The following is a 9035-nucleotide window of genomic DNA, read 5'->3' as shown; positions in this document are numbered from 1 at the left end:
GTATTCTAATTCCCAACCTGCCCTCCTCCCTCCATCCTCACTGCCACTGTTCTAGTTCTTGGACTTCTATACTCCCCCACCCCACCCCGCCCCTGCCTCCTGTCTTGCTTCCATACCATCCAAAGTGACCTTTCTAAAATTCACATATGATTTCAGTTCGGAGACTCATGATTGAGGATAAAACCCAAACTCTTTAATGTAATTTATAAATTTTGTTCTTGTGTGATTTATTTGAAGACATAAAATGCCCTCTTGCCCCAAAATATTGATTTCAGTGGCAATGCCAAAAAAAGTCCATGGCATTCCTTCCAGTCAAGGCATCTAGAATCTCTGTTCGTTGCAAATGGTATCTAAGAAGGTTAGCTCCGGTTAACACCTCATCAGCCATTAACTCCTTCACTGGGGTTCATTCACTGAAGTATCTCTGTGGCTATTCAATCCTTTGGGGATGGGTCACAGGATAGATAATTTATGAAAAGAAAAGCAAGGGTTGTCAAAGTTAGTATCTGAAGCCATTGCTGATGCATAAGCACTGAAATAATTGACTGATGTACATAAAATATTCAAGGATCTGCAGATATTCTGTATTATGAAATCATCTTGTATGTCATCTTTAGATGACTTAGATATTGATTGACATTAGTAAGGAAATAAAGAAGGTATCTAATGAATAGAATGGTGGATATAGCTACTTTACATCCAAAATTTCAACATCATTTGGGAATCATCTAACCATCTTCATTTGATAAGATGACTGTAGCTAGGGAACCAATCAAGTTCCCAAAAGTTAAATTTCAAGAAATGACTCAACCTGCATTGGTCACATTAATTTGCATTACTGGTCAATTCTGGACATTAGGGATCCATCAGGCAAGACTTAAAAATTGTTTCTATTATACAGCTCAACTTCTCCATTGTAATAGCAATTGTTATTACTATGATAGGACTGAACCTTTAATAGAATTTAACTTTTCAGAAACTCAAGTTCTCTGTCTCCTCCTCATCCATCTTCCACTGATGTCCCACTTCTCAAAGTTCTTATCCTGTTGCCAAGAAATGGAGCACCAACATGACCAATACTGTCTCAATTCTACACCCTCACCGTCCCGCAGGCCGAGCTGCTGGCCATTTCTGCTGATGTTCCTTCTTTGTGCATCTCTAGCTTCTCTCCTTATATTTCAACGTACCTACCACATTTTCTGTCTTCCTCTTTCCCAGCAGCCTCTTAAGTCCCTGCACCTTACCACTCAACTTTCCAAAGCTCCCATATGTCATTTGCCTATAAAATATGAGTTCCAGTGATGATAATGGCAATGATGGTGAGTTAACATTTTTTATTACTTTGATGTCATGTTACCTTGAACTCTCTCCTATAACCCTTACAGGACCACTACAGTGTCTAAATATTATTTGTAGCTCTGCTACAAAACAGGAAACTGAGGCTCAGAGAGGTCAAATAACTTCGCTGAGGTTGTACAATTAATCAATATTTTACAAAGATTTTTTTTCTGCCTTTTTTTTTTTTTATTTTTTTATTTTTTCTGAAGCTGGAAACGGGGAGAGACAGTCAGACAGACTCCCGCATGCGCCCGACTGGGATCCACCCGGCACGCCCACCAGGGGCGATGCTCTGCCCACCAGGGGGCGATGCTCTGCCCCTCCCGGGCGTCGCTCTGCCGTGACCAGAGCCACTCTAGCACCTGGGGCAGAGGCCAAGGAGCCATCCCCAGCACCCGGGCCATCTTTGCTCCAATGGAGCCTTGGCTGCAGGAGGGGAAGAGAGAGACAGAGAGGAAGGGGGGGGGTGGAGAAGCAAATGGGCGCTTCTCCTATGTGCCCTGGCCGGGAATCGAACCCGGGTCCCCCGCACGCCAGGCCGACGCTCTACCGCTGAGCCAACCGGCCAGGGCCTACAAAGATATTCTGATAATGCCAAATCCAAAAATTAAATTGATTAGGACCAATCACTCAAAATCATTTATATACCATACATTAAAATATTTGAGCAAAATGATAGGATGTCAAAGATCTATTTTTAACTAATTCACTGCACGAGAGGATGGGCACAGAGGAAGCAGCAGCAGCCATGATCAGTACTTGTGAGTGATGGGCACATGGACACTCTTTGTACTGCTTGCTCTTCTTTTGTGTATACTTAAAACTTACCAAATAAAAATATGGGGTTTTTAAATGTCATTTTTTAAATACAGTTACAAACAACCTAAGCCTACTGATCAGGATAGCCATGCAGAATTTGTAGATAATTTCAAAATGTTCTGTTATGCATTCAGGCTTATCTAATGTGGAGATATGGGAGCACTCTTCAGCTTTAGATACAAATGACTCATCTTTGTCACACAAGTTTATTTTTGTTACTAGAACTTTGTAATATACATTGCATACCTGTCTTGGTGGAAGACATAATTATCCCAGCCCTGTGTCCAACTGCATGGCATTACCCTTTAATTAATCTGTGCAGCCTTTTTTACTTAACCTAGTTTGAAAAGTGACAGCCATTTGGGCTGTCTAAATAATTAGTTTGCTAGCGTTCCTTTATTGGGTCTATTCAATCAAAACAATAGTTCCCGCTGCATGGTCCAGCTCTCCAGGTCTGGTTAATGGTTCTGTTCAGCCATAATCCTGGTCACAAGTATCATTTTTACAACTTGTCTTACTAACCACGGTGCTTAAAATTGTTTCAACATGTAAAATACAGGTCAACAATATGTCCTTTTTACATGGTGCTTCTGTGCAAAACTCCTCCACACATGCATCTTAAACCCTTCTGCCAGCTTCCATTTCCAATGCTGAGTATGTGGGAAGCTGGATGCTTGCTTAGCTACAAAAGGGTTAGATGAAAAGGGTCACATTTCTAGGTGAAAATTCATCAATATATCATCAAATCTGTAAAAATGTGCATGCCCTGGGGTGCAGCAGTGCCATATCTGGGAAATTATCCTAAGACAGTAATCGAGTAGATGCAGAGATATATGTGCAAGGATGTTCAAGACAGTGGGGTTATTTTTTAAATGATATTAAATAGTTAGAAAGAGTGTAACTGCCCAATAATATGACTTTTAGCTCAATGAAATTATCTACAGACACTAAAAAGGTTGATGTCAATATTCTCATGGTAACCAAGTGGTTCCATTAAATCCTATTAGTGGTCCTGGCTGGTTGGCTCAGCAGTAGAGCATCGGCCTGGCATGTGGAAGTCCCGGGTTCGATTCCTGGTAAAGGCACACAGGAGAAGCACCCATCTGCTTCTCCACCCTTCCCCCTCCCCGTCCTCCTTATCTCCCTCTTCCCCTCAGTCCCACAGTCAAGGCTCCATTGGACCTGGGCACTGAGGACGGCTCCATGGCCTCCACTTCAGGCGCTAGAATGGCTTCGATTGCAGCAGAGCAATGCCCCAGATGGGCAGAGCATCACCCCCTAGTGGGCATGCCGGGTGGATCCCAGTTGGGCACATGCGGGAGTCTACCTGTCTCCCCCCTGCTTCTCACTTCGGAAAAATACCAAAAAAAATAAAATCCTGTTAGTAATCAGCTGGTTGCCTAGAAATATGTTTGGTAGAAATATATATATATATATATATCCTAGCATTAAAAAAGCTCTGTTTACGTGTGTGTGTGTGTGTGTTGGGGTGTGTTCACACCAAGATCTAGACTAATAAATACTATGGTTTTCTTTAAGTCATTTTTCTCCCTATCTGTATTTTCATGAATTTCTACAACAAACATGTAGTAGTTACATAAGATACACACACACAACAGATAAAACCTACTCTAAGTGTGTTTCAAGAGTTCAAATAAAAGGATGATGAAATAACCTGGAGAAAATATGGAAAACCTTTTGGGAGCATTGTTTCAGTAAAGAAAAGCCTGTCAGTATTAATTATTGAGCAGAAGTGATGAAAACGGTAAGGGGAAAGGAGCAGAGAGCAGAGTGAGAAGTCGCTCTGCAGTAGGTAACAGTCCCCAACTCCAGGCCGGGAGCTCTGAGTAGATGTGGCCCCCAAACCAGTGAAACACTGAACCATGTTTTCTCTCCCTCTGTCGCAGCGCCATAGGTTTTTGGAACTTCTCTAATGTGTTAGGCACTACTCTCTGACTCTTACTGCAACCCCTCAAGGTAGGTCTCCCAAAAGGGTGGTCCAGGGGGTCCAAAGCCATGCCCAAGATTATAGCGGGTAGGCTTGCACTGAGATTAGAACCCAAATGTGCCCTTTACCACCATGCTTGAGGGTTCTTCGTTACAAAGAGAAGAGGGACCCATGGAAGCCCAGAGAGAGGTGTGGTTGCTGTTACGCACGTGACAGTCAGGACCCTGGTAATGTCTGGGTAGAAGTCTCTGGAGACTGAGGTCAAGTTGACTTGTGCCGGCAGCAATGAGAGGACTTGTTTGGGAACAGAAATGAGCCCCAGTGACTGTAAATTATTTAGGCTAGATGTTTAGAATGAGCCGTTTGGCTTCAGGCCAACATTAACCATTCCTATTACTATCAAAGTAATTGCATCTTGTAGCTTTTTCTAAATACACTGCAAATCAGGAAACCTATAATTCAGCAGTTAGTCATTAAAGTAGCAGTGTGTCTACAACTGTGTTATCCGAAGCTCATCTACAAAACAAAACAAAAATCCAGGTCTTTTGGGGGGTATGATAAATAGAGCATTAATAATAAGTAACTAGGATATTTTTTAAGTAGAAAATATCTAAATTGACAGATTCTTCAGATAACAAAAGAAATAAAGGCAGTAATCAAGAACAAGAAAAGGATTGAACAAACAAGTTTATTTGAATTTTAAATAACAAATCCATAGAATATATAGGAAATTCAGTTACAAAAATGGTGATTTCAAGATTAAACAAACCATAAAATATATATTGTGGGCCCTGGCCGGTTGGCTCAGTGATACAGCATCAACTTGGCATGTGGATGTCCCGGTTCTGATTCCTGGTCAGGGCATACAGAAGCGACCATCTGCTTCTCCAACCCTCCCCCTCCTCTCTGTGTCTTTCTCTCACTCTCTTCCTCTCCCGCAGCCAGGGCTTGATAAGTTTGAGTTCAACAGATCCAGGCACCGAGGATGGCTCCATGGAGCCTCTGCCACAGGCACTAAAAATAGCTTGGTTGTGGGCATGGCCCCAGATGGTCAGAACATCTGCCCCAGACAGGGGTTGCAGCATGGATTCCAGTCAGAGCTCATGTGGGAGTCTATCTCCCCTCTTCTCACTTAAAAATGTATATAATATATACATATATTATATATATGGTGTATGCTACTATGTTCATGTATAAAAATAAGATGGAGTTAGTATTATCTGACAAATTTTAAATTCTCAAGTACTAAAGAGTCATATGTTTTATGCACTTCAGACCGTCCACGTGCATGTGTGTGTATATGATAGTCCTCATTTGTCATTGTTTCCCTTGGTCTTCTGCCTTCCTATGCAGCTGACATAAAGGCCTGTTCCACAGCTGATCGATAAAACACGGTTTACATCAAATGACCAGCAAGTCAATTTTTTAAAATCCCAGCCTCTCTTGTGAATTGCTAACTTCAAAGACTTGCATTAAGATTATTAAGCAAGTAATGATTGATTTATTACATAACGTTAAGAAATGTTTTCTTTGAGGCACAAATTAAAAGATCATGGATGCCCAGATTTTTCCTCGGGTTGATCATTAAAAATGCAGCCTGCATCACTTTGCTGAATGTGAAGGACACATGAAGGGGATGTGAAGTGACTCCTTTCCGGCATTATTTCAATGAAATGCTTAACATTCGGCAGTGGATTAATGAGGCCGTTTTCTATTTTCAAATGATGGGCAAACAATTAAGACCCAATCCTGAGAACAAATTGGTACTGCTATCTTTGTGATGATGCTTAAAGTGACCACTGCTGTAACAATGGAGCATTTTTTAACAGGACAGAAAATAGGCATTTACACCTAGCAATCCAGCAAAGATATTTGAGAGACAAAAAAAATGCATGCAGTAGCTGCTATTCCTAGAATAAAGCTGACATTTAAAGATGAAAGCAATTAGACCTGAACAGCCATGAGTAGAAGTCACCCAACATGCATGCAAACATGCCAAACACTCCCCAAGGGCCAGCAAGCTGTGCAATTCTTCACCTGGTTTCAGGACACTTAGGGAAATGCAATGGGTTCAAATCTCTGAAGAGGCCAGACTTGAGAATGAACAGAATTAATTAACGATGTGAGTACAAGAAAAAAACTGTACATCGGCCCTGGCCAGTTGGCTCAGTGGTAGAGCATTGGCCTGGTGTGTGGATGTCCTGGGTACAATTCCCAGTCAGGGCACACAGAAGAAGCACCCATCTGATTCTCTTCCCCTCCCTCTCTTGCTTCTCTCTCTCTCTCTCTTCCCCTCCTGCAGCCATGGCTCGATTGGAGCTAGTTTGCCCTGGGTGCTGAGGATGACTCCATGGCTTCCACCTTAGGAGTTAAGCAGAGCTCTGTTGCCGAGCAATAGAGCAATGCCCCAAATTGGCAGAGCATTGCCCCCTAGTGGGCTTGCCAGGTGGATCCCAGTCAGGGTGTATGCAGTAATCTGTCTCTCTGCCGCTCCTCCTCTAAAAATAAAAGAAAAAGAAAAAAGAAATACCATATATCAAGTGCAGGAAAATAATCTACATATGAGGTTAACTGGAAAAATTGATCTCCCAACTAAACTCAAAGTCCAATCCAAGACTGCCCTAAAGAGCTGTGTGTCCCAAATAATCAGGAAGTATCGTATATATTGCTCAGCAAACTTTGCATCACCTGCACACAGAATAATCCTATTTCCCCAGTGCATTGGTATGGAAAATCAGGATGAAATTCTGGTGTCACTAAACTGTTTTTCATGCCTGAGAGTCATAGAAAATCAAGGAACTTTTCTTATACTTTTGTGAATTGTAATTGTGTTTACCTCAACATCTTCCCAGAGGAATACTATTTCAAATTCTACTTCTGATAGCTTCCATCTTTTCTTCCTTGGTTGCAAAGTTATTTTGCTTGCTATTTAAGATAACTTCTATAATTCAGTGCTGCTTCTTTCCCCAAAAAAAGAAAAGTCGCTATAGCTAAATTGATGTGGTAAAATGATAGGTTTAAAGAATAATTCATTATACTATCAAGATCTTGGCATGCCAATTCTGTAAAGACTATTTTGAGCTGTCAGTTCTAAAGCACATATTTTTTCATTGACTGACATGCCAAGCGCTGATGGAATAATGAATTGTTCCCATTGACATAACCATTGCACACTACCCTTGGGCTCTGTGCAGCATTTTGCAGGGTGATAAATAACTCTACTGCTCTTTCCATGATTTGTAAACTTAGGAGAGTGAAGGCAGGTCCAGGTACTTGCTGAAGAAGGGGATGAATGGACCAGATGAAGGTCAGCCATGATTGTGGTGTGTGTCAGATATTCACAATTAAAAATACACATGAGTCCACATGTTGACATAATTACAACACAACACTACTTTCCAAGTAGTCTACTTCTGGTTTGGAAAAAGTTTTCTGTGTTGTGGGTTGTTTTGTTTGTTTTTACTTGAAACTATTTGCTACTACTGCATTCAACCAGAAATTCAAGTACTCTGACTCAAAGACCAAAAAACAAAACAAAAAGGCAAAAGAAGACTCTGCAGACCCAAGCCACTGGGCACTGTCCTTAACCTAGGGAAAGACATAGTCCCAAATTACACACTGCCCCTAGGGTAACCATCCACCCTTGTGCCTCTAAGGTAGACTAAATCCAAACTATTTTGGCCAGAAGAAGTCTTTCTGAAGGCCTAAGACCCACCAAGTAAACTTGTCAACAGTCCTTGGTAAAAGTTAAGGGCTTCATCAAGAAAATGCTGAATACTGACTAAGGTTACCATCTACCAGGCCTTAATGCAGAGGCACTTTCCATTCATGCAAAGATCTTCTTTTCTGTGTTGACAAGATAGGCTTAGGCTGTGATTGAGACCAACCTCTGGTTGCTGGACCATGTACTGCAAATTCATTCCCTATACCAAGTAGCAGCCACTACAAAGCTCTGCTCAGTAGAATGCTTTTTTAATTACAAAAGCAAGACTATTGGAGAACACACAATCTGGTAACAATAAGTATGATCATGTTACAAAGTGGTTTCTGAGAGGTGCTGTATTTGATAGAGACATCTCACAGGCAGAACTACGGTTCCGTCTCTGTTCCCTGTTCGGTTTGGGGACAGTACCATAAGATGCTCATCATTACATCTCCCTGTTAATTTTAGAGAAAAGCAGACCTAGTGACATCAAGTGGTGGGATTCAAATAATTTAACAACCAGTTCTCTGACCAAATAATCATTTTAAGCATAAGAAAATAATATACCGCCTGACCAGGTGGTGGTGCAGTGAATAGAGCAATGGACTGGGATGCAGAGGACCCAGGTTCAAAACCCAAAGTTGACAGCTTGAGCGTGGGCTCATCTGGCTTGAGTGCCGGGTCACTGGCTTGAGAATGGGATCATAGACATGAACCCATGGTCACTGGCTTGAGCTCAAAGATTGCTGGTTTGAAGCCCAAGGTCACTGTCTTGAGCCCAAAATCGCTGGCTTGAGCAAGGGGTCACTCACTCTGCTGCCCCCCGGACAAGGCACATATGAGAAAGCAATCAATGAACAACTAAGGAGACCAAGGAGCTGCAACGAAGAATTGATGCTTCTCATCTTTCTCTTTCTGCCTGCCTGTCCCTCTCACAAGAAAAGAAAAAAAAGAAAACATTATACAGAAAGGTAGTTAATTGTTTCATGCATTTATACTTAAATAAGAACAATAAAAGAGGTACACAAAACTAGATTCTGTGATAAGAAAGAGTTTTAAAATATTAATGAAAAAATACTAAGTAATACCTGAAAAAAAATAATAAAACTGTTATTTAAGGTATTTCCATATTGCTTCTTTATTGGCGTCCTCACTTGCAATTGTTTTTTACCTATGGACAGAATGAACATTACTATAGGTGCTTACAATATGCTGTTACACAGATGA

This window comes from Saccopteryx leptura, chromosome 10 (genome assembly GCF_036850995.1).
Source record: "Saccopteryx leptura isolate mSacLep1 chromosome 10, mSacLep1_pri_phased_curated, whole genome shotgun sequence".
In the NCBI taxonomy this organism is placed as follows: domain Eukaryota; kingdom Metazoa; phylum Chordata; class Mammalia; order Chiroptera; family Emballonuridae; genus Saccopteryx; species Saccopteryx leptura.
Note: the sequence above shows the minus strand (reverse complement) of the source record.